The 26,779-nt window shown below is 40.1% G+C and overlaps 1 long non-coding RNA gene across 1 annotated transcript; it reads right to left on the bottom strand.

Annotated features, from left to right (window-relative positions):
• Positions 1 to 18,050: 18,050 nt before the first annotated feature.
• Positions 18,051 to 22,176, bottom strand: LOC138684583 (uncharacterized). Its single transcript, XR_011323830.1, has 2 exons — positions 21,691 to 22,176; positions 18,051 to 18,312 (listed from the first exon to the last, which is right to left on the bottom strand). It is a non-coding gene; the product is annotated as an uncharacterized lncRNA (long non-coding RNA).
• Between the last annotated feature and the right edge of the window lie 4,603 nt (positions 22,177 to 26,779).

Raw genomic sequence — 26,779 nt, forward strand, 5'->3', positions numbered from 1 at the left:
TATGCCCATTAGACCAAACTTTGACTGTATATACAGTAAAAAGATAATGTTGTGTAGAAATGGTCAGGCTAGTGTTCTGGACCCTGGCTCTGCCCACATGTATTAGTTATTCTGCCACTTGCTTACACCAAATCAGACCTAGACAGAACATTGGTTTGCAGTGCTCTGCATCCCAAACATTGAAAGATAATGCTTAAGAGTGAGAGTCAGTGTCTCACAACTATTAAAGCAAAAACAAAACTTTCACTGCCCTGTTTTGTCCTTCTCTATGCAAGACACATAATGAATGTATACAAGAGGCTTATTTGCATGCTTGCAAATAATGTCGATATTGTAAACTATAGCATGTTCAACATATTCTGCTTCAGATCATGTAGGAGAAATGCAAAAAGCTGCATAAAACATAATTGCAGCTTGAAGTGAGGAAGGAGAAGATGGTTCTAGGAGGGCCCAAGGGCAGCATTAGTACTGACACTGCTTTTTTACTGGCTGTTGGTCTCACCACATAGGCTTCTCAGTGCCTTTGGGTTGGGGAAATGGGTAGCTTTTTTTTTTTCCTCAGTGCAGACCCATCAGCCATGAGATGGGAAACAGGGAAAAAAATCATTTGTTTTTTGTCCTCAGCAGATTACACTACCCTTGGTAGGTGAGGATGGCAATTCTGCAGGCCAACTGTGTGTCTGAGACCATGGTTCAGCTGGATAAAATTGTGACAAGAGTTGCCAGGGCAGGATATGAGGTGGGATATCTGATGCCTGCTAGTTCTTGTGCCTTATGTTATTTTCTAATCTGAATGAAGAACAAAAAAATATAAATGCACACAATAGTATTGTGCATCTAAGACTCAATTTTAGCTCTGCAGTTTCAATAACTGTACAGACCATAATGTGCTTTAGGATATGTCAGATGCGTTCTCATCTCCACTACGCCTGTTGTGCCCTACTGGGACTTTGCTGACCATCACAATTATTTGTACCATCCCAAATTTCAAATCCTCTGAAATCCACTGAAGCCGTACTGTGACAGAGTAGAGGATCATTATTATACACCTGCTCATATGCCTTTGGAAAAAGAAGAGCCCCATTAAAGGAAACAGTGTTTTGTGCATGTCCAAGATCTTGCTTCCTTGTTCAGTCTGTTTCTTTCACATGTATAAGCACCATCTACCCCTGGGCAGCTGCACAAAATTCATCACAGACCAGTTTCTTCTTGATGATTTAGTTTCCTTCTAGTAGCCATCTAGGGGCAAATGCTTCTCAAACCACTGAGTCTGAACAAAAACCCTACAACATTTGGAGCAATTTGGATTCAAAATGTTTGGCTTGGATCCATTTCTATATTTCACTCTAGAGCCCTTCTTCTTCATTAGGAGTGCATTAGCTGTAATATTTTCCTTGCGCCACTTCTGGTGCCTACTCTTGCCTGTACAAAAGCTCTAAGAAATTGCGTGATACTCTGAGCATCATTACTGCAACCAATGCAGAGTGGAAACCCTAGCTGAGCTGGTCAGCTTCTTTCTGCTGATCTGTTCTGACAGCTTCTAGAATGTTTTCTGAGGTGTTAAATTCTCCTTGTTTTAGAAAGGCAGCAAAATCAAATGTTATCTAAAAAGCAGTGCTTGCGAGCAGCTCTGAGTTCTGAAAACAAAGTTTACCAACAATTTGAATCAGCAGTGCAGCAGGTAATGAGAGCTAAACATGGTATACTCTAATGTGGCTCTCAGCAGAGCTGACTCTCAACTCGGTTTCTCTGTGTGTTTCTTAATCTACCGGTACAGTTCCAGTGTCAGTTATGTTTTTGGTGGCTGATGCCGCAGGTCCCTACTATTTGTTTTACTTTGCTCATTTTGGAACTCAACATTTGCATTGTGAAACCGTTCAGACTCATGAATTAAAGTGTCTTCTCAGAACGCTCAGGAGCAATGCAAATCTGCTGCATGGCTCTCATATAGGACATTGATTCAGTCAGGCTTCTGTCACACTTCCAGGCTATTTCCATTATATGAAGAAAAGAGAGTAATCTGATAATAAATACGGTTCTGTCATGTCTGTTTTCTTGGGTGGCTGCACAGGATAGACCTATAAATACCGCCTCACATAATGCTGTATTTTTTCACTACAGGCTGATCTGCATGGCTAAGTGCAGGACTGTTAGGCAAAGTTAGCACATCCACATTGTTCCACCTGTTTCATGTTCTCTAACATGTCTGTAAAGTCCTGAAGAGTGGGTGGTGGCTTTCCATGCTGACACCCGGATTCCAGGAAGGGGAGGATTCCAAAAGGACATCTGTTTGTACCGGACGCTGGATACTGCTGTGGGACCATAACTTACAGTTTTGCGATGGAAATGAAAGCTAGAGAAAGGAGAGGTAAGGGAACCTTGTCAGTACGTATTAATTTTTAATTTATTGCTAACTATGAAACTGACTGTTGTCTCCATAAGAAAACATTTGGGTGAGACTGCCCTCAGTGCAGAGCATAGCAAGGAGTATGTTAAAGGCAGACCAGGCACAGTATTTCAAATACATTGAAATTTGATAGTTAGCAAGTTTTCAACCCTGGATTAAAATTAAACATTCAAATTAATTTGGGGCTCAGATTTCTAATTAGAATGCAGAGGCAAAAAGCAGGGCAAATCATCCTTATATAAACATCTTTTCCCAAAGATCACTTCATTCCATCTGCAGATACCTTGCAATGCCTTGAGTTTAAAACAATAACAAAAATTATCTCTTGCAGATTGCTATTTAATCCTCCCTAACTCTTTTTTCTCCTTTATTTTTATCTGTATAGCTCTGTTTCTTACTATAACTTTCTCTTTTAGCAGGATTCCCTTTCTGCTGCTTATAGTACCAGTAATTTCCCCACCTAATATTTCCTTCTGCTGTCTGCCCCCCCAAGAATTCTTTTTACTTCTTATTCAGCTGTAAAGTCAATGCTTCAGTTTGATCAACCAGTTTTGTGGTCCCTGACCCTGTTATATTGTAAGCAGCATCTTAGAAACACATTTCTGTTTTGATCACCTGAGAAATGTTCAGAACTACGTATGCTCAATCTTGAGAAACACCTTGATGTGTGGGTACATGAATATTTTCCCTTCTGGCTTGAAACATTTCCAGGCTGCCAATTTTTAAAGTACTCAACAAACCAGTTGGAAGAAACAGATGATCTTTTTTGCCATTAACTTTCTCCTGTTATTTGGCAGAGTTGCCATCAATGAAAAAGAAGTGTAGAAACAGGAGGACAGATTGCATCCATTTTAGAGTCCCAGGATTGTGGCTTAAGAAGACATCAACTGCAATCTCCTTTTCTTTTTTTACGCTTTCTCCTCCCCTACTTAAGTGTTCCTAGAAGAGTGTTCCCATTTTGGTGTCTTTCACAATCTTTTTTAATTAGGCACATAAGTGCCCATAAAAACCTTGTAGAAAACCCAAAGCACAGAGCAGCACTTTTATGTAACCCTACTGCCGGATGGCAAGCTGCCACCTCCTGCCCCCACTCATCTCCTCTGACTGATCATTTTGGCACTGCCTTACTTTGACATGAGACTTACTTAAAAGGCAACATTTTGCTTTTTGGAGTTAAATTTTCTCTGATTATAATTTTTCCGCAGATGCTTCCATTAACTTTGCTTAGGATGCTTAGGATGTATGCTGATCATGTCTGTACCTGTTACTTATTGGTTGGCATAATGTTGTTTCTTTGCTGGCACTGTATGTTGTGTGTAGCTGTTCTGTTGCTTTGACCTTGAAGTCTGGCATTTCAGAGGCTTCCAGATGCCACTTCTCCACGTACTCAATAGGAACCTGTGGATGCCTCACTACATTTTTTGTGTCCAGTTCTGCTGTGGCAAGACTTATGGAAACTGATCCTATTGCACAGGTAACAGGAACACAGGCATTTCAAAGAAAGGCACAACTTGATATTATGTCTCATTGTAATCTTATACTAATGATATTTCTGAGGAGAAAGGTTTTGAAGGTGGCAGCACCCTAGAATATTTCTTTCGAATGTAAGATCATGAATAGCTGCACCTGCACTGCCCTGTAAGCACACCTACTTTGCTGTCTTGCGGCCACCTTTTCTGACCTTTCTACCTATTGATGTATCTCGAATGCCAGAAGAACAGAGGACAACCTGGTCTTTGCAGAACCCTCTGCCGTGCCCTTTCAGGCCCTCTGGATGACCCTCCTTTGGGAGTACCTGGAACCTGCCTGGAAGGAAACATGGCAAAGCCAGCACCAGTGCACCTCTTCTTCCATGATACGAGTTAGAGCACATAGCTTCCTTCAGTGCTGGTTGACTGCACAGCCACACAGAAACAGTGTGCAGGCAGGAGAACTTTTCTCTGTCCCACAGAACAATTCTACCTGCAACTCTTGCTAAAGAGCCTGTTTCATCTCCTTCATAGGCCAGCACCGAACCAATGCTTCTCCAGACCCTTGGCTTTTGAAAGCAATATAAGCCCCTTTCTCTACCCATACCTGTATCTACATATTTGTTCTCATTTACACTTTGAAACTCATTCAGAGATACTCCACTTCTGAGCTGGAGCATACACATATATGAGTTTAGTTATTGGCAGACATGAAGATTGAAATTCTGTGTTTATTCAGCTAATGGGTGGAACATAAACATGTATTCTTATAGTGGTTGAAATGTTCTACAGCTGGAGGGACCATCGCTAGACTTGATAGGGTAGCTTACTCACAGTGTCTTTGGAATTGCCTGCTGACAGATTGGCACAATGCAGTTTTCTTTTTTCAGCTGCTTAATTAGGTATAGTTCTGTGTCTAGTACCAGCGCAATGGATGTTCTCACAGGTGAAGCAAAACTAAATGCACATCCAGCTCTTAGGCAGTTGTCTGAGTATGTATATTTACATGCAATACACCAATGTCAGTGTTATTTGGTTTTGCTTTGAATGCTCCTGGATGCTTAAGTTTCCAATGAAAGCAGTTCTTCCCACTTACATTGAAATTGTGGACCTGTTTTTTCTAATGCAGTTAGAGAATGACTGTGACTCTAATTCCAGTTTTCATGCTTTTGAATACCTACATATTCTCCTGTGACTTTGGCTTCAATTAGTTGTATTGATTCAGGTTTATAATTTTGCACTAACACAGAACTGTGTTAGAAGCAACTTCAAAACTAAGATTGCCTTATTGAAATTACATTGGTTTCAATGTGGATTTCAACAAGTAGATTCTATCCTATATTATCAGTTTATATGCCTGAGCTGATGGTAAATGAATCTTCCACCTTATGAATCTGATGAATTTTGTATTCATTGGTTTTACATTGGTAACTGGTAATGCATTTGTTGCGGATGTGACCTCGCAGCCCCCAAAGTGGATCACGGGGATTTTCTCACTCAGAGGTGTATCTTTGTGTTTCATGTATGTGTCTTCCACAAACTAGTCTAATCCTTTTGAGACCATGGAAACTTTTGGTATCCATGATATCCAATGACAAGAATTTCAACTACACATAGTGTCCAGAAATCTATCCCCTGGAGTTGGGGTGGGGGGTTTGCACCTTCTCTATACCTCTTATGATTTTATAGATCCCTGTCATAGTCCTCTCGGTTATCTTCTTTCCAGTTTGAGAAATCCAGGTTAACTTAATTGTTCCTTGCCTGACAGCCATTGCCTAATTTTCATCATCACTGTTGGCAATGATGCCACTTTTCCAGTGCCATTAATGCTGTCTTTGGGTCTGGGATTACCGCCTGCCATATTAGCACATCACTACATCTTTTTGTTTTCTTTCCTACTTCTTTCCAAAGTATTGGTCATTTTTGCTTGTTTTTATTTTTACCACTGTGAGGCAGTGAGATGATGTTTTTATAGAACTATTTACTATAACTCTGAGATTCCGTTCCTGAGTGGTAATAGCTAGCTGAGAGCTTCTCATTCACTTTATAAAGTTAGAATCGTTCATTTTTTTCCTGGCATTACTTCGCATTTGTCTCTATTGAATTTCATTTGTCATTTCATTGCACAGTATTGTGAAGTCCTGCAACTCCTCTGTCAGCCTTCATTTTTACTTCTGTGAATGATTTAAACTTTGTCACTTTGATATTCATGATCATTTATGAATATGCCAAATCATATTAGCTTGAGTATATGTCTCCTATGGGAACTCCATTGGTGACTCTTCTCTTTTGTGAAAATTAACCATTTGCCATTCTCTTTAGTCAGTCAGTTAGCTATATGAAGACTTTTCCTCTTATCCCAAGGCAGCTTTTTTCTCTAGGAGCTCTTCAAGGGGGTCCTCATGAATGTCTTCCAGAGATCTAAGTAGTTATACCCACAAGACTGACATACCTCTCCTTGACTCCTTTGCAGAACTGGCAGAGATTTGTGAAACATGACTTCCCTTCACAAAAGTCATATCAGCTCTTCTCAAATATGTCATAGTATTCACTCCCAAGCATATGCAGTGAACCAGGACCTGAGTACCAAAGCACTCCAAAGAAAATGTGCTGAAAATAGTGTAATGATAATATCATGATGCTATTTAAATAATGTAGCATTTTTAAACTTAACAGAAGGGAAGAAATCGTAATATTAAATTTTTAACATGCTTTAAAATTTTAAGAAACTCTAACATGTGATGAGTCCTAAATATTATTCAAGAATCAGAGGTAAGTTGCAAAGAAATGAGGCTGTCACATCTACAGATATGCACCTCAGTATAAGTCAGGGCCAGAGGAATGCTGCCTGGGGCATCTCATCACCTGTGTAAGACTACTTTAATACAAATAAGGCAAGCAGGTGCAATGTCTCGTGGTTAGCTCCTTTTCTTGCCAATGCCTGTCTCCTTTGATTCTTCTTCCCCCGGCATTTCTAGCTTTGCCTGTCTATGTTAAACACTTAACTTATAAGCCGTAATACAAGCATTCAGAAATCCAGCTGAAAGGTCTGCAAAAGTCTGTGTTATTGTATCTCCTTTAGCAGTCTTTGTGTACTTTTCCTGCTTGTTATTTGGGCTAGAAGCATTCTGCTCTGTGCTTTTGCATAATGGGGTCATGATCTTTGAGCAGAGTTCCTGGGTACTACTGAAAGTTTTTCAGGGTTTATCCAGATGCCCACTAATTCTATTCAGTCTTGCAGCATTTTGCACGGTACAGCATTATTCCTCTGATGTTCCCTGGATACCTCCTGGAAGCACATCATGTTTGCTGACACTGAGGCAATTTTAAGTGAGAGGTTACACCCTGCAATGCTTATTTCAGCTGTTTCATAATTGAGCCCTTTAGTACTGGTCCTGGAGTTTTGTTACTATCCATTATGTCACTGACCAAAACTTTTTCTCCTCACATTTCAATTTGAGACAATATTGCGGTGCATCTGCTATTGTGTTTCAGTGTGGGCCTCTGCCTGAGCTCCTGCAAATTGGAGAGTCCTACATGCAAAAGATGGATGCAAAATCTTCCTCTAACTTTTCTGCTGCGGCCTTATCTTGTGTGCTCCGTTATGCCTTCATCACCTGTTAGCCTTACAGACTATCTGGTCAGCTTCCTCTTCCTTGTATATTTGAACAAGATTTATTAATAGTTTTAAAGCTTTTTGAGAATTGTTCCTCAGACTTTTATTGGCCTGCCTAATAGGATTTTTACATTTAACCTGACAGAGTTTGTTATTTTCTATTTTTCTTGTTTGGAAATAATGTCAACTATTTTAAAGAAAGCCGTCTTAATCTAGTAGGCTTCCTTGGTGAAATGTTTAATCCTGCTAATCTTTCCTGGATATTTGAGGTGTCAGGAGAGGAGGAAGGAAGATTTTAGTAGATGCTGAAGGGGCTTTATGGTATCTCTTCATACTTACTGCTTTAAGAATGCAGAATTGGTTTTGTGGTATCATTAAGCAACATTTTGAATACAGATTCTTATCAAAGAGAAAAAAAATAATACTGGACTTTCTGAGCATATATTATGGTTTTAGCCCTCATGCCCATGAGTAACTATTATGTAGATAGTGCCATTTAAAGTTTCCAGTTTAGGAGCCAATGGACTAGAAGACAACAGCCTAGAAAATCCCCAGGACTATTTCTGGATATGAAAGGAAAAGACAAACAGACCCTTTCAGACAGCCAGTGCAATATCTTGTTTTCACTGTAGTAGCTCTGTCCTGTAGTGTGACAATCTGCCAAGCAGTACCAGATGTCTGAGCTGCTTCTTCGGTTTGCCAGTGAAGACAGAATCTACGGTGCAAATGTGCAGTTATTTACGTGCCTACTTCACACCTGAAAGCTGACCAAATGAGATGAAAGACAATTCCTCTTTCTAGATGCTGCTCAAAATGCGTATCTAGTTTGCAGGAAGCAACCTGGCAACAAGCATTTGCTATTTCACCTCAGGTGCAAACACACTGGGAGAGGGATTTACTTTTACTGTGTGTGTGTACAGCAGCTAGCATGGTAGGGTCCTGATTTATGGCTGATATTGTTAGGTACTGTTGTAGGCTAAATAATTATATAAATAATTTATTGTAGCAGGAACTATGGCAGGGGGCATTCATAACTGCTTGTATAATTTCCCCTACTTGTAACCACGTATAACTACAAAGAACAGCAAGACTGAAGGCTCGTTTACAAGTTAAGGATAATAAGTGAGAGTACTCTATACTCTCATCACAGCTGTTTTGCCACTGGCTGTAACATTTCTCTCCCTCTCCCTCTCCCATTTCTCTTCACTCATCTTTCAATTCACCTTGAAAGGCACCAAGGATTATGTATGGCAAATTCTGCTAGCTCGCTAAATTGGCAGTGGTGATACTAATAAACTAGCACTGTTACAGCTCAGTGCTGCTACCAGCAACAAAATCCATGTTCTGGTCTCCTGAAGTCTTCTACATTCCCACAACACTATTGCACACCAAAGTATAGCCTGATTTGATTTTTCTTCTCTGTACCTGCTTATTTTCCTGATAGGTAGCAGGGGATAGGAGTAAGAAATGATCCTCTTCACTATTTGAGAACAGAGTCCCCCGTCAACAGAGTTTTTTGCTAGTTAAATACTGGTACATTTACCTAAATGGGGAGAATTTTCCCGTCAGTTGCCAATTTCAGAGCCTGTACATACTGAAATTCTACCATCAAACGTGGAACAATAACTATCATACAGTTACTGCAGCTTGTCATGATTTTCATTGCTCCCATAATCTATAGAAGGATTTTGTTACCTGCCCAAGAGAAAACGGTGAGTCATTACTCAAGATGCTGCATGTGCAAAAGGGAAAGGAAATTGAATAAGTAAATAACTAGCTTTTAAGGAAGCTGTTGAAAACAGGAAAATAAAGAATTGAGAATGTTCTATGGAAAATCATTTCCCTGAAATTAAAAATGGTTTGCAGTGCGGAGAAGATAAGAAACTAATTATGCAAAGATTAAATTTGTTAATTTGCTAATAAACTATATGAACATGATTTTTCAGGGATCATACAAAATTTTTTTGAATTTTAAAATTCATGTGACATAGATCACTGCATTAACTTAATAAATATAGACTTGTTTTCCTATTTCATGTTGAGGAACCACTTATTTTTATCAGGAAATACTTTCTGGTTCTCAGTTGCTCCCTCACACTGACTCAGTTTCTATCAAAATGTGGCTTGGCAAATTTGAACAGCTGTGAGTGTAAGAACTCCCCCTTGTTTGTCCATACAAGCCTTGACAACTTTTAATTAAATGTGTGTATCAGCTCTCATAATGGACCTCTGATACATGATTGGGGCCCCTTGGTACTTCCATAATAAACTCAGGAATTTTTGCCAGGGTTTAATGATTTCAGGAGATACAGTATAACAATTGCTAGAGCACACCATGGCCTGTCCCCTGCCATACCCGTGCTCAGCATTTCTAGGCTTGAAAATCTAGGCTGTATTTCTGTCTCCTCCTCACAAGTCTGGGGCACCGCAGTGAGGTTTTTACTGACTCCCAGTGCAGTCTGCAAAAGGTTGGGATGCTGCAAAGTGGACCAGTTAAGACAAACCTTTAGGAAGCGATGAAGCCATTAAGGCAGAAGGTGTGCCTGCCTTTTCCTGGTGAGATTGGGTGGGTGGGGAGCTCCAGAGCCCCTTCCACAGAATGCATCCCGCAGCTGTCCTTGTACAGCGAACTGTGATCCATTTGGGGCACTCCCACAGTGCCTGTGGCTCTGCAAGAGGAGACGGTGACTCACAGTAGTTATGCTACACTTATAAATCCAGAACAGCCAATTTAGCATCTTCTGCTGATGAGGCAATTGAGTACTGATTGCAGACTTTGCAGTGTGGTGTAAGTTCTGTGGGTTTTTTTACTAAGAATGAAACCCCAGCTACGGCTTGAACCAGGTGGAGGTTCAAGTCTGGCTGTGGACCAGCTGTTTGACTCCTTCCTGAATAGGAAAAGAAAATAACAATTTCATGTAGTTTTTACACTTGCAATTTTATTGTGCACAATTTACATGGGAAGCAGCCCCTTTCAAAGTAGCGCAGTCACTGATAACACATCCTCAGTGCTGCAGTCCTATGGCTCTAGGCTTGCGTGCAGCTTTGTTTCCAGGTGTAGTGGCCAGAGACAAACCATTATGAATACAAATACCCCTTGTAACTGTACCAGGGGAAGCACTATAAAGATTAGCAACTGTAGAACTAAACATATTTACTTATATTTAAGAGGAGGCAGTAGGACCAAGCTCGTTGAAGTATGTCAGTCAGAGAGTACTTGCAGGTAAATCCAAAGCTACATGGGAGATAAAAATTCCCTTTCTAATTTAAATACTCCATTTTCATTGCTGTAAAATCTGATATTCAAGACCGTCTCTAACACAGGACAAGAATCATACCAAGTTACAAGGGACCAAAATGATGGACACTTTAGAGGCTTGAGAGTATGTATCTGAGGAGGTAAAGATGGAGATATGTAAAAACAGATAATGTGAATTCACTTAATCATTAAAAGCAGAAACATATTATTAGAAATTATAGCCTAGGTGCAATTTACAGCCCTTCCTTGCTGCTGCTTCTCTGTTTTGTGTTACTATTCACTATATTATTATACTACTACATGATATTTTGGTTATGACTTTTTTTGTCTTAGGGAGAGAAGCAGAGAGATGGAGTAGCTATAGAACTAATGTATTGCCCTTTGGAATCAGATTATGTATGTGGGGTTTTCTGGAATGTCCCCCTTTCTCATACGATACTCTACTGTACTGAGCAGTAGTTTTAAAAGACATAAACCACCTATTAGGTTTGGGATTTTTCTTTTTCATTTCAAAATGCACTCCCAGAACATGCTTGTACCTGTGTTACAACCATAATGTAGCCATTGTCTGTTTCTAGCTAGACAATGTTCAGGTCTAAAGCTTGGTGTAATTTATCATCCTCACATTGAAACGAATTAATAACCCAGTTGAGCCACTACAATTCCTTTCCCAGACCCTTCACACTTTTCTGTGTGCCTTCTGTTGTATATTGCCTTGTTTTAAAATCAGTCTATTTCTTGTTGCAGCATTATCTTTTCCCTTTTTCACATATACTTCTTCCTTCTGTCAAACCTGTTTCTTCTGTGAATTATTCCTGCCTTGCTCTTCTCGACTGTCATCTTTCTTCATCCATCTTTACCAGATCCAGTCTGTGTCTTGTGCAGGGACTTACGCATCTTAGATTTTTGAGCCATTTAGGGATAAAAAGATCTCACTTAGTTTAAAGTGAGTTAAGCTTCCTCAGCAATTCTGTATAAATGAGTAATAATACATCATTATTGACCGTATAATAAACCCACAAACACAGTAAAGAGATAAACTTGATGACCAATAGATCTTTTCTATCTCTAACTTTTATTAATGAGTCCTAAAAAAATGCACTGCTCATTAAGTCTTAATGCTTAATCATGCTAGTGTCACTAAATAGAAAATGTATATGCTCCATCTGGATTATTACAAAATGCAAGAGAAAGGCTAAACAAATTCTACTTTTAATTCATTCTTTTCTTTAGCACAATAAAGTAAATTAAAATCAATGATTAATTGTCTTTGGGAACATCATCATCAGGGCTGAATACATAAACAATGCACCAAATGAAAAGCTATTTAATCACATTCTTTCCTGTGTGTGTGTCAGTCAGTATATCACGAGCTAATAAATGCCATTTATTTTATTCAAAAAAGGAAAAGAAATGCATTTATTCAGTTTGAGTGTTTCTCCCACTTCAAACCCGCTTAATTTTCTTTGAAGTTTCTTTATTTAAGAAAATGTATAAAAATATTTTAAAATGTTTAAAAACATCTGGCATTGTGTACAACTTTTGGCAGCATCTTAACTAGGCTGAGTGCAGTGCAGGGCATCTGTCTTCATACAAAGAAACATGCAGAGTCCCAGGGAGTTTGAAATGCTCTTCCTCTGTGCCCAAGAGTGTACAACTAGTCTGTCCTTCCACCAGATGCTTGGGTGTGTTTGGGGTTCTTTTCAGTTGGAATAGGAATTTCTTTTGACTGTTATTTTAAAATGGTCTTTCTCTTTTTTTAATGCTGTATGTTAGTGTCTTTACATTAGCTATGTCAAGGCCCTCTGGTCATGTGTCTTATGCTACTCTTCAGTAAACTGTCCTCAGCTTGCATAGTTGTACGTGCCTATACAAGGATGCTGGTAATGCAGAACTGAGGTGCATGGGGGGATTACTGTTGTGAAGTGCTATTCTACATGTGGTTTTAAGGAGATTTGGTATATTGATTTTTGCATATGCATTTCATACAGTATTTCAAATAAAACTGATACCTGTATTACAAAAATGCACAGAAGAGACATGATTTATTGTCCTGAAATAGACTGATTTGGAAATGGAGAAATAAATTGCACAGAGGTAAACTTGATAGTGTGGATTTTAACTTGTTGATTTAGGAAAAGCACTTTTAATCAAGCAGGCATTTACTGGTATGCAGGTCGGAGGTTTGAGCTTTTCTCCTCAGCCTACTAGTACGGAATCTGGTACAAAGTTTGATAGTAGAATGCATCTGTCAAGGTTCGATTTATTTCTTTTCATATCTAGGAATAGAAACGCAATTGTATGTCAACCCTGAATAGTATGGGAAGGAGACTCCAAAAGCTTAAACGGGGTTTGCAAAGCTGGTAGCATCTGATCATATATCTTTATTGTCCCTCCCAACACAAACAAAGAGGGTGTGGAATCTCTGAAATATATATTTTGTGCCTTTTGTGCATTTGGAATTTCAATGGTTATTAACTGACCAAATACCCCTTTCCCCTTTAATCACACTGCTTCTTGTCTGTGTGAGGAAGCAGTGAGAGTCTCCTCAGGTTAAAACCCATTAGATTATTTTGTTATTTTCCATTAGAGACACCTTAAGAGTAATTTCTTTTATGATGCCTCCAGAAAACTGCCATCCAGTAACAGGTAAGGTGGCTCAGTTTATGGATATTAGCAGGTTTGTAAAATAGAAAAAATTTTGAGGCAAGAAACTTTTTTAGACATATGTGTGATCACTACTTAGCACATAGGGTCTTGAAACTGTGTGGAAGCTTTGTAATACACAACTGTAATGCAAATAAAAAATAACAACTTTTCCTCCCCCAACATCTCTTAAATGGGACACAGACTGCATGGTCAGGTCAGGCTGTACATCCAGCTGAGAGTTTGCTCCACTGTGGCTGCAGCTACGGGAAGTCTGGTTTCCAGAAAGACACACACACACCAGCCCCTCCAGTTTTACCATCCACCACTTTATGCAATATCCAATTTACTTTTTGTGGTTCTTTTTTCCCCATGCTTCTTAGCTGACTCTAATCTCCTACAGAGATGACAAATCCAGCATACTGTCTGTTACTAAAAAGTTCTCTAAGAGTTTGTTATTAGTTTGAATAGCAGTCCATCGTGCCATCTGATCAGTAAGGAGAAAAGCTTTGGCAGTTAGAAGGCATGGACACTAAACTCCTGACATCTCCTGAAGTGCGTATGGCTGAGAATTTCCCCCCCTCCCACCTTGTATAAATATGGACCATGTAAGAGGAAGGGGCACTGACTGATGGGTGTCCTGGCACACAGTGACTTTAAAGGACTAGAAGTTAAATATCTTTCAGTACAAAGTAATCCTAGGAAAAAAAAATCAGAAAGGTAATGGGGAAGTGGAAATACAGACACTATGAAATCAAAGCTAAATAGAATTTACATTTGATGGTGTGTTTGGGCCTGTACGTAGTGAACTCTTTTTACTTTTTCTTTGGAGTTGCTCGATACCTTCATTGGCAGTATAAAGAACATGCTCTGATGTGATTTCTGAGGCTGATCTGGACCTGCGGCTGTCATTAGTGAAGCTGGAGGGCCTCTCTGATTCTTTTCAGTTGGAATACCTTGTGGCAAATGAATACATTGTGAAACAGGTCATACGTAAGGAAAGAGAGGCTAGAAAAGGGGATGGAGTCAGCCATTTGGACTAGTCAAAGTTTAGCTACTAGCTAGTGTTTTAGCTAGCTTTTGACTGTCATATCTTTGAGATGTGCTGGTTTTGTAGAAATTCAGTATGCTATATTGCAGCTTCTGTTTCAGAATCTCGAAACATTTGCCACTGTGAAGTTACATGCACGCTGTTAACCTCAATAGTCCTGTTGTGTAGTGTGCTTCATTTCTTTGCACTTGCTAGAAACTACTGCAAAGTTGACTTTCCAGCCTCATGACAAGAAGTGAGCTCTAAGAAGGGTGAGGACTTAGAGGCCACAGTTCAAATAGGGTCCCCTTGTGCCACTGCAATCGTTAAAATTCAGTACAAGTGAGAGCAGTCTAAAACATTCTCATTTGCTCTGCAGTCAAATCTGACTTTAGCTTGCTCAGGCTAGTGGCGGGAAGGCAGCGGAGAAGCGGTTGAGAATTGCTCCTCCTTTCCTCTTAACTGTTCATCACACAGCTGACAGTACATTTCCGAGCATGCTGCCTCCTAGTCCTGGGCATATAAAGTTGGGTTCCTGGGATTTCAAACATCCGTAATTATGCACTTAAAATGTATTGTTTCCAGATGGTAATGCAACCAGTTATTTCAAACAATGAAAAATCCAGTGATTTAATTGTTTGTGACAGATGAGTAGGAAAGCTGAAGGAATAGAAACATGTAAAAAGAATGTTATATAAGGCCATTGGTAAATTTTAAACATAAAGAATTTTGGTAGAAAGGTGGGTCCATAGCCTTAAAAAACCCCTTTCCTGCAAATACAGATTTGAGGTAATCGAGACATAGAAGTTTAGAACAATTTCAAACACTTCTCACATGCACAGGTATGATTAAAGTTGTACGAGCAAAGGAAACTGCACATTTTTCTTCTTGAGTGCAGTATTTGGTTCTAAGGCTGGAACAGGGGATGAGCAGAATTTTTTCAATTTCATTGTTCCCTGCAGCATGTTGATTACAGCAAGAGCACCTTGAACTTTCTATGTATTTCATGAACCCAGAATCATCATCAGTATGAGCAAACACATACAGAACACATCTCTTCATCGGTTCTTGTCAGTAAATTCTTTTGGCCAAATGTGACAGTTCAATAATATGATTTTACAAGTGTAAAGAATGTTGCTCAGCTCTATGGATCGGTAACACACTGCACCCTTATGACCTACAGGTCACAGTGTTTAGCTGCCTCCAAGAAATATCCTCTTAACATCATGCCACGGTAATTAAGACAATAAGGTCATCCTGCATTATGAATTCTCACTTTTTCCTAGTGCTGGTTACGCCCAGTAGCAGTGACAACAGTTTACCCATCTCAGGCCTTCTACCTGGTTTATGCTTTCCTGAAGACACATTGGTGTGAGCAGGCTACAGGTCAGCACACGGTCCCTGGAGTCCCCTGGTGAATCCTCTCGCAGCCCTGTGACCCTTCCCTGGTGCCACCACAGCAGCGTTACTCTCTTCAGTGCAGTGGGCTTCCTACCAGGGCACTGGCTCAGGGGAACCCATCCCATCCCATCCCCGGCCACACAAGGAACTGTCAACCATGCAGTTCCTGTACTCTTGACTGAACAAGTGCCTGTCACGTAACAGGGGTGACTTCTTGATCAGGTGAGAGATACTCCATGTTCATGGAAAAAGATGGGGTAATTATGTGCTTTACATGCCTCCCTACAAGCTATGTGGCTTCTCCTGCCCAGATAGCCCTAGGAAGTGAACTTTCTCTGCACTGTAACATTATCAGATAGCTATCAAGTGCTTGTATACTCCAAATCACAAGCAATTTCTCATTTCCATCAAGTACGTGTTTTAAGCTATCACTGAGCAAGTGTTCCAGTATACATAAACAATAAAGAGAATAATTTTATTTTACTGAAAAGCATTTACTTTTCTTAGTTTTCTTTGTTAGCGGGCATATTTGTGAAACAGGAAAAGTCACGCAGCCAAAGAGCGCACAGCTCACTCGGAGCAGAAGCAGCCTGGAGGTGCGTGCATTCACTCCTATTCTGTTCTTACAGCAATTTTAAATGAGATATACAGACTCAGGATTGTACCAGCAAATAAGGGCCACTGGGACAGTTAAGAGAGTCACACATCAGGGATGATCTGACTACACTTCCTTTCCAGGCAGAGAAACACCAGCTGCCAGAAGAGCAATGGCGTAAGACATGCTATGCCAGTTCTCTGCATTAATTGGCTACCCCAGGTTTAGAGCTGCTTTGTGTCAGCAGCACAGTGCTAACCAGCTGCAGCACAAATCTGGATTTGGTCTCCACGTCTCTTCACAAAAGCTGCACTACTGACTGCACCGCTGTTGGCTTTTAAACTGCCTATTTACTACTTGAGACCTCATTACCAGTCAACACTCCAGCCACTCTAACAGTGTGGTTTTTGATTGCCTTGTCTAAGCCTCCAATTCAGTGTAGCTTGATCTGCTTTGGTTCTGTTAGCATAAGCAGAAATAACCTAACGAAGTCGGGATGGGATGCTTTAACATTGCAATTCTGCAAGCAGTGTAGCATTGCTGCCAAAAAGAACAGCCCTGCCCTTTCCCAGTTCCCAAATGTTTGTTCTTGTCCCTGTGTTGCTCCCTGCCTGCTGCCAGTATAAGTATTTGCATTGCCAAGCAATGAACTAAATGAGAGAATGGGTCCACTTCAAAGATAACTTGAAAGAAAAAATAGTAATGATTAATTTTAATCCAGATTAATTCCAACTGTTTTGCTGTTCAGCAATGAGAATGCCTTTGTCAGCCTAAAGAAGAGGGCAACTGGGAGGGCAGCAGTTTGTGTTTAGAGGCAGATGGAGGGCAAGGCTGCTATTCTTGACTTACACTTTTCATAGAGTTGTGGTATAAATGTGATCCTGTTCTCAAATGCCCTTAAAATGGCACTATTATTCTGTTCTTATTGCTCCTCATCTCTCAATCCTCACTTGAGGTCTTTTCAAAAGCATTCATTAAGGTGTTTTTCTTGGCCCTTGTCATCTGAAGTTTAACCTGGAGTACAAAGCTCTGTTCTCCCTGGATTCATCATGACAGGGGTTGGAACTAGACAGTCTTTAAGGTCCCTTCCAACCCAAACCATTCTATGATTCTATATGGATGTTCAACAACTGAAACATGTTTATTGACAATACATAACACAGAAAACATACTTTGCATGCGGCTGTCTTTTCAGAGGAATAAACATAGTGTAAGCTCCTTTTACATATGAACAGAACATCTTTTGCATGTGCAGTGACACTGGTTTCCTGGTAAGTGCCAACTTAACCAAAAAGCAAGGACTACTCCTTTTTTTTTTTGGCTCCCAGAGACACACCTAGTCAAAAAGAGCATGATATTGCTGGAATCAGGAAGAATGTGGATGTGCAGATATAAAAAAAAAGCTGCACAATTCTACCACCCAGATTTTAGGTACTCTGCTTCAAATCCTATTCCAAAAGAAAGACTAATGAGCATAGTCCCTCACCCAGAGGAGCAGAACTTGTTGAATGAGAAGATGCTGTCTTTTACACAGCTGCTTCTCTCTTACCACTTTCTTAAGAATTCTTCTTTTTTCTGCTAGAAAAGAGCTATCAAACCTGGTAATGTGTTTACATAACAGCAAACATTTAATCTTAAATTACAGATTTATTTCAGATTTCAATATTTACTGTAACATTTGAACCACAAGAGTTCCCTCACAGCCAGAAAACAGTGGAGCTTCAAGTGATGAGTCCCCGTGTGTCCCCAGCCTGGTTCATATTACCTTTCTGTTCCTTGGGGCTAACAAAACCCTTCACAGGCATGAAGAATGAACCACAGGTAGGTCAAATTCATATTCAGAAGTTCACTGCAGTTTCATTATATTACTGTTAAGTTCCATGTTCCTGCTGAAAAGATGACATTTTCTATTGAATAGTGACATTTGAAAATATAAAACTAACATATTACATTTTTTCTGAAATATTTGATTCAGCAAACAAGTGACAGACAGGGATATTTCTGGTTTCATTGGCTTTTGAAGAAACATTATACAAATTGCTATTTGCTCCCAAGATTTAACCCCTTTTTTTCCTTTACATAGGCAAGTGGATAAAAAAGCAGAGGTATGAGCTGTTTAAGACAACAGCACAAAAACTTTTCTGAAGTTTAGTTTTTTATGTTTACCATGGAAACATTCTTTGAGACATTACTTAAGAGCCAAACAGGGATTAGTTAGTGGAACACAGTCTCTGCTTTGAAGTTTTATACAAATATATCAAGACATATCAGAAAACTTTCTTAAGGATAAATAGCAGACTCTGATGCTAGACACACAAATGCAAACGTGGCCCTCATTTCAGTTTGAAAACTTTATATGAAAGTCCACTGCAAAAGGCAATCTCGGACAAAAGCACTTAAACATTTTAACACCCCTAGCAATCGCTGCGTCTGTATACAGCTTTGTTAACTACGGTATTAAAAATGAACTGGGACTCCAGTTAACAGTCACAGCACTGTAAATTTGTTGTGGTGCATTAGAGAATCTGGCCCAGTGCATGTCACAGTTGTTTAATTCATCTAAGGTTGGCCGGGTGTCTTTTTTACTTAAATGTATTCACACCCATGCAAGCTGTCAAATTGGAATTACACTTAAGGGCTTAGAGGGAGGTGCAGCTGCAGAGCAGCGATGGGGGCAGGGAGAGGAGGGGCTCGCACCACTCCATCTCCTGCTGCCCTGGACTAAAAAGGATGCCCCCTTAGCTGTTGGCCTGGTCCTGTCTTCCCTGAGTGTTGACTGCAGGTCTGCTTGACCTGGCTTCTGTCTGGAATTTACAGTTTCCCGTAATCTTAAATGACGCAGGGATACCATTTTCATTTAGCAATGGGTAAAAATCAGGTGTTGAAGAGAATAGCCTTGCAGCTTTAAATGACCAAGATACCATCTATCATCACAGCCCTGTTCTGTCTGCTGCTAGAGCAAACTCTCTTCGTTAGAGCTGGGAAAAGCATTTGTAGTAAAGCATTTATTCAGATAATTTAGCCTTTTATTTTTTTGCTTTTTTCCTATTGAAATTTATCTGCAAACAGTCCGATTTTTATGTGCTGGCCTATTATTCAGAGTTATTCAGTGAGTTCTTTATGCAGCTGTATTAGAGTTTATGCACTGCTCCTGAATTGCTCACTCTGGCCATTTTTCTCAAGTATGAGCCAGTCATAATTTGCTATTTGTTCAGGGGAACATTCAAATAAGTTTCCTAATGTTGCTTTCATTTTCTTCTGAGCATCCTGGAGGACTGCCTAACTTAGGGAGGATCTGTTGCTTAGAGGCATCCATGCTGTCCAGAGTTTTCATAAAAGTATCCCTGGTGACACAATGGCTTTCTGTCTCTGACACATCTCCTTCCCTTCACTCCTCTTACTGTCTTTGTGTTAGAATTTTTGACGGCTTTCTATGATTCAAAGGGACTTCCTGGTATCCTATAGGGTCCTGGTATTGCAAGTATCTATGTGTTATCCACTTCCCCTCATTAATTTGTCAACTCCATCTCAAAATTAATTGGCTTAATTTGTTTCTCCCAATAGCCTTGGGAAAGTTGTTCTAGAATCTCATTCCTTTGTTGGCTGGAGTCCTCCTAATTGCCAGCATAAAGTCTTCATCAAAATACTGCCTGCTACATTAATCTTTGAATCCTGGGACTGAATTTTGTTTTTTTTTTTCTTTAAGAGCCCCTTTATAGCAAGTACGGAGTTTGATGCAGTAGTGAAAATTTCCAACAACATATTTAATTTTAAGCATAGCACTATAACTTTAAGGAGTGTCAAATGAATGCAAAACTATATGACCACATTTTCTGTATTAAAATAACTAACTAGTACCCAACTTCTCAGGCAATATTTGTCATCCAAGCTGAAAATTCATCAGTACTACCTTCTTGATCAGTACATAGTATGCTTGATTATGTTTAACAGTCAGAGTGTGTGCTATCAGATTCTGGAGCTGATTCAGCTTCCATTCAACTGATGTGTTACTGTTAGCCTTACACACTTAAGAGCTCTACTTTGTTGTGGGGAAGCCTTGGTTTATTTTTCTTTATGCAAAGTAAGTTTCCTGTAATTACTTGATTCCTGGAGTTGGTCTTACACAACTAACATATATTAGCAAACGTGATAAAATCATCATACTTGGTAACATGTATTGCCAGGATGTATGGATATTGAACAGCATGCTTACACACTGGCAATTCAAAGTCTACAACAGAATTAGTAGGTTATGGAAATATATCTGCAATGTGTAGGGAACTGATAGAGAAAACCAAGGAGTGTATTTATTTACCTCTATGCACGGATCGTTAACATGCAAACTCATAAATTCTGAACAGTCTGTGAAGATTTGTTAAAATCTCTAAAAATAATGTCATAGGCTGGTCTCAGACAAACCATGAGCCTAAAGAAGAGGTTCGCTTTGAAGGCTAGGGGGATACTTATGTTGTAGACTTTAGGTTATTATAAGCATCAAATTTCAATACAATTTAGAGAACCAAGGTTAGGAGCCTAAGTTCCCCACATTGCAAGCGGTAGAAATCTTGATAGGAAAAAGTCTCTTTAGTTGTTAAATAGACTAGAGGCGAGAATGCCTCTCACCTTCCTCCTTCCCACAGCTCCTAGAGAAGGATCATTTCAATGTTATCAAGGTTTACTCACTGCACAGGTAATCCAGTAAGTATAACAAAGGAGACTCCGGTCTGTAAATTCCATGTAAGTACATATATGACAGTGGAATACTGTCATTTTATTATTAATTCAGATATTCAGAGGCTAATTATGTTCCAATGAACTCAGCTATGGAAATTGAAAACCGAAAATGTATGTATTTCAGAACGACACATAATTATATACTTCTAGTTTGCCCTGTCTATCTTGAATTACTTCATGCAAATCTCATTTTCAAGGATTATGTATAAAGTAAAATTAGATGAGCCCTTAAATAGCTAATATAATATAATTATGGAATTATTGTGTGTGTGCATAGCGTGTACATAAGATCCAGCTGTTAATTAGTAAATCAGGTTGATTTAGCAAATAGAAATTTGTTCTGATGAAAAACTGAAAGGAGGGACAATTACTTCCTAGAAAGTTATTGTTTGTACTATGAACTCACTGAAAGGAAAAAATGAACACGGCAAAAAATACTCTTATGAAAACACCAATTAAGTCATATAAGTAGGAATTCATTGCTCCCAGAATCTAGTCTGATGGCTTTATACAAAAAGACACGAGATGTTTACCATGCATATGGATTGTGTAATGGTAAGGCAGCTTTGTGTAGTCAGATCTTCTACTTGTATATCACTGCATTTCATCTGACAGTAATGGAATTAGGGTAGTTTGCATCAGATGCAGATCTAGCTCCTTAACCTTTCTTTTGAGGGATACAGCTAGCTCCAGAGAGTTAAAAATTGAGTCAGACAGCATACAGTTTCCCTGAACCAAAATTCCCCTAGTGCATCTCCTTGGATGGATGCTGTTCATCATAGGCTTTATCCAAATGGCAACCTTGCACTCTGTCGAAAAAGAAAACCTGAGTTAAAATATTTCAGCTTTGTAGACATAACAAAAGAAGATTTTTTAAACTACAAATATAATAACAATAATTTAGGTAAATTTTGTTATTTGGCATCAAGCGGACAAGTCAGTTTTGCCTTTCTTATGAAAAGCTGACATTTAATGCCTGAAAATAGCTGGAAAATGAGTGTGAATTACTCAGGGAAAAATATTGCCTCTACTAAAGCTGACAACAGAAACTTTAAAACACTTGCATGGAACAACCTGTCATCTCAGCCTACAAGCCCTATTCAGGCCTTAGCAATGTGTTCATTGTTTCCCAAACTCCAGTTGATTTCAGTGGGAGTCCTGAATGTATCCAGAGCAGGAGGTACTGCCCACATTTCCTACAGTGGCAAAATCTGTGCCGTGGCCCGTGATGGTTTATCACTGATCCCCAGATTCAAAATCTAGTTCACCAAGTCACAAAAGCTGAGCAGAACATGAATGTAGCAAGTGTCACAAGAGTATTTCAGACCATCCTAGCATCTAAAACCCTTTGGTTGTGAATAACACAGCTGGTATCAGTGCCGCCTTTTAAAAACCTAATGCAAGAGCCTCAGCGAGCAAAGGAAAACAATCCATGCTATACCCCATTTCAGATGATATAAATTCAGCTTTGTATTTCAAAGGACTTTTCTATACAAACATGTACACGGTGAGAGAGCTGAAATGTTTTTAAACAATGATGAATGGATCACTGAAAATGTTTGTCATCACACATCTGCAGCTGGACACCTGATAAGCTGTTCATGATTTCAGTGGGAAAAAAAATGCATGTTCTCCTTTGCATTTATTCTCATCAGGGAAATGTCAGCAAAAATACTCTCAGTGTATCTGCATCCATCTAAAGAAATGCTTCACCAAAAAGTATCTTTTATTACCAAGAAATACTCTGAGGATAGAAAAAGCTTGTTTTATTGTGTAAACGCCCTTTATCCATCTTTCAATGGTTGTTTACAACAAGCTTTGTTGTAAACTCCATTCTTGTAAACTCCACTGTACCTCAACTCAGGTTTTCCCATATTAAAATTGAGGATTGTAGCAATGTTTATTCACACTGAATGGTTCAGAACGGATCACTGACCTGCAAACAAGAAGAAAGCCTTATTATTTGTCAGGTTTTTGTTCCTGCAGTTAATATGAGAGACAGTTGCAAAGTTCTTGTGCTTTATTCTAGTCTGGCTGTTGCTGGCTAGAGGGATGTGGTAGTGTGTATTATACCGAAAAAAAAAAAAAAAAGAAAAGGTAAAGACAGAAAAACCAAACCCAAAGCTGAGCTGGAGCCTACTGCTGACAAACCAGAATGAGTTATAGGGAGTCAGTCTGTGTACTGAAGGCGCTCATGCTTTCAAAACTGCTTTCATATTGTCAGGGCCCCGAGGGCACCACCAGCCCTGCCTGTCCCTGGCCACCCCCCCGGGGCTCCCCCCACCCTGCCCACGGCCCAGGACCCCGTGTCAGCACCCCAAGGGCCGTCAGTCCCTGCCGCAGCAGGGCCGATGTCAAGGTCCCCGCAGCCCGACCCTGCCTGGCCATGAGCCCGACCTCTGGGCTGATGTCCCGTCCTGGCATTGACCCGTCCCCAGCCCCATGGACCTGCCTGGCCACTGAGGGGCTGTGCCTGACCCCGGTTCCCCACACTGGGCCCGAACATTTAAAACACTATTTTTAAAATAAAAAACATCATTCACAATGAACATATCTTTCCATTCCATAAAGTACTTGCATTTTAATGAAGAATACAGTTTCCTAGAGGCAGGTGTTAACATTGAAATGGAAAATTAGATCATTGTGTTGTGTATCTGCCTTCAGAAGGATAAATTGAAAATAGGATTTAGTAAAAACACTGATAATATCTTGAAACCCTCATTTGTCTTTAAAGGTATATTAAATTTCATGGGGTTTCTAGTTTGCTTGAGGTATTCAAGACTGCTTGGGGAATACACAGTGGAATGTTTTTCTAAGCTATTACAACTGCATGTCTGCCTAAAGTGTGACCTGTTGATAGCTATGTGGAGGTGTATTTTGATCCCTGTATCCTCTCTCGTTCTGGGAAAGCTTATAAAATAATTACAAAGCTTCTGATTCCCAGTCTTTCTGCATTAAATGCCAAAATTAAAGGTGAAATCTGAGGCCACGGGAATCTGTTCTTAAACTCCGATTCTGCAGACCCTGAATGTACTTACCTAACCTCTGCACAATATCTAGGGCTACTCTCAGTGTTTAAAATTAAGTAAATACACAAATCTTTCCAGGATTAGTGTTATCCTCTGACACTCTTAATCATTTTTATCAGTAATTTCCTCTGAATAATACTCATGATCAAAGATGGCAAAGCCAGGCATGAAGGAAGTATTTCTGCTACCATCTGTGATTATTACTGTAGTCCAATGGGCATAGTTAACAAAACGCACCTCCTTAAGCTCAGGTCAGTGACCAGGTAAGTTTGATGCAGGTTGAGGAAAACTCCAGCACAGGCAGACAAGTAAATGGCTTATTAGATGGAATAGTATACACCATTAAAGAGCTACAAGAAAAGTCAAATATTATGAATTTCATTTTGTCCTCTTGATATGAGATCCTTTAATGATGGTTTTAGTTCTTAAAAACTAAAATGTTCATATCTTTTATTCTGAAGAGTATAACCTACCACGGAATAAACCTATAGGAAATGGAAGTCTCTACTACATAGTTGTAATATCTCTTACAGATATTTGTGACGATATTTTTCTATAAATGTGAACAACCTTGGTTTTCTGCTTTGAATGCAGAGAGATTAAAAGCACAAGCTCTGCCGGCCTACAATTAATGGCTTTAGCATAAGGAATCATACAACTATGTCAGGGTACGGCCATGTCTACATGAACGTATCATAAAGCTTTTGAGTACATGCTTTCTTTTCAAGCACACTAAATTTGCATCCATACAGCACATCTTGTTAGGCATTAAGCTAGTCCACAGGGCTTTTTAGTGCTTAGACATTTTTTCACCTACTTGGCATGCACAGTGCTATATTAGGGCTGTCTTCATTATGAAGCTGGAAATGAGTTTCTACGGTTATTTGACTATCAGCTTCTCTACCCAATTCATGGGTAGAGAAATCTATAAAATACAGTCCTTCCTCTTTGCTTTGTACATTATATTATTCTTACATTGCATTCTCTAATATGTTCTAGAAATCCTATGCCTTCTCATAATCATACTTCATTTCTAACCTCCTCCCAACCCAGGTTCTCTCTCCTGTATCTCTCCTATGCCCAGTGCTTTCAGCTGTAGGGCAATTACATCCTAATAGCTTAGTTCCTTGTGCTCCTGTGGAAGTCATGTTCTACAGCATTCCCTTGTTAATTAATATTTTTTACTGCTTCCCTGACCAGGTAACAGTTTTTTGCTTGTGGAACCTTATACTCAGGAATAAATTTGCTTTACACAACTGTCCTTTTCATTTTGAGATCACTTTTGGCTAGCTAGAGTACAGAAATTGCAAAATAATTCAGGAACATCAGAAAGCAATGAGCAAAATTTTAGAGATTCATAGACCTGTGAAACTTCTCTGCAACTAAGCCCCATGCAGCTGCTCACTTACTCCCTTCCCTGTGTGGATGAGGGAGAGGATCAGAAGAGTAAAAGTGAGAAAACTCATGGGTTGAGATAAAGACATTTTAATAGGGAAAGCAAAAGCCACGCACACAAGCAAAGCAAAACAAGGAATTCATTCACCACTTCCCACCGGCAGGCAGGTGTTCAGCCATCTCCAGGAAAGCAGGGCTCCATCATGCCTAACACTGACTTGGGAAGACAAACACCATCACTCCAAACATCCCCACTTCCTCCTTCTTCCCCCAGCTTTATATGCTGAGCATGATGTCATATGGTCTGGAATATCCCTTGGGTCAGCTGGGGTCAGCTGTCCCAGCTGTGTCCCCTCCCAACTCCTTGAGCCCCCCCAGCCTCCTCGCTGGTGGGGTGGGGTGAGAAGCAGAAAAGCCCTTGACTCTGGGTAAGCACTGCTCAGCAGGAACAAAAACATCCTTCAATTATCAACACTGTTTTCAGCACAAATCCAAAACAGAGCCCCATACTAGCTACTGTGAAGAAAATTAACTCCACCCCAGCCAAAACCAGCTCATTCTCCACCCTTGGCAAGCAAGCCCCATGTGCCTGGGCTGGCAAACGGGGCATCCAACGTGGGGCTCGAAGGGTTTGAGATAATGACAGGTTTACTCGGATCTAGCAGGTGCTAGATCGAATTTATAGGTGTTATTGCTGTTCAGCTATTAATTGACAGGCTCCTGTGCTTGCCATGGGGCTTGCTTGCCTTGCTGTATATTAGAGTCTGGTGCTCATTAGTGGCTGCTTTTTGCTTTTGCTGCCTGCTCTACTGCTGCCCTGCTTATCATCTTACTCTGTTGTGCCTGGGAACACTTTGATAACAGCAATGGCGATGAGGCTGATCTGGCAGATGGCCAGGGCATCGCTGCTGTTTCTGTGCTGCTGTACTGGACAGGCTGGAACTCCAGTGTGAACTCGAGTCGAAGGGACTGTGACCTGTGGATGAACCCATGTGGGAGGAGGACTCCCTGAAGCATCTGTGGCCACGAATAAGCCCATGCCAGAGCAGGTACATCTTGAAGCATCTGTGGCCGTGGTTATGTGTGTGCCGCAGCAGGTATACCTCTGAAAGGACCGTGGCCCAAGGATAAGTCCACGCTGGAACCTCTGAAAGGACCGTGGCCCAAGGATAAGTCCACGCTGGAGGAGGTACACCTC

The sequence above is a fragment of the Haliaeetus albicilla genome, chromosome 3 (assembly GCF_947461875.1).
Source record: "Haliaeetus albicilla chromosome 3, bHalAlb1.1, whole genome shotgun sequence".
Lineage (NCBI taxonomy): Eukaryota > Metazoa > Chordata > Aves > Accipitriformes > Accipitridae > Haliaeetus > Haliaeetus albicilla.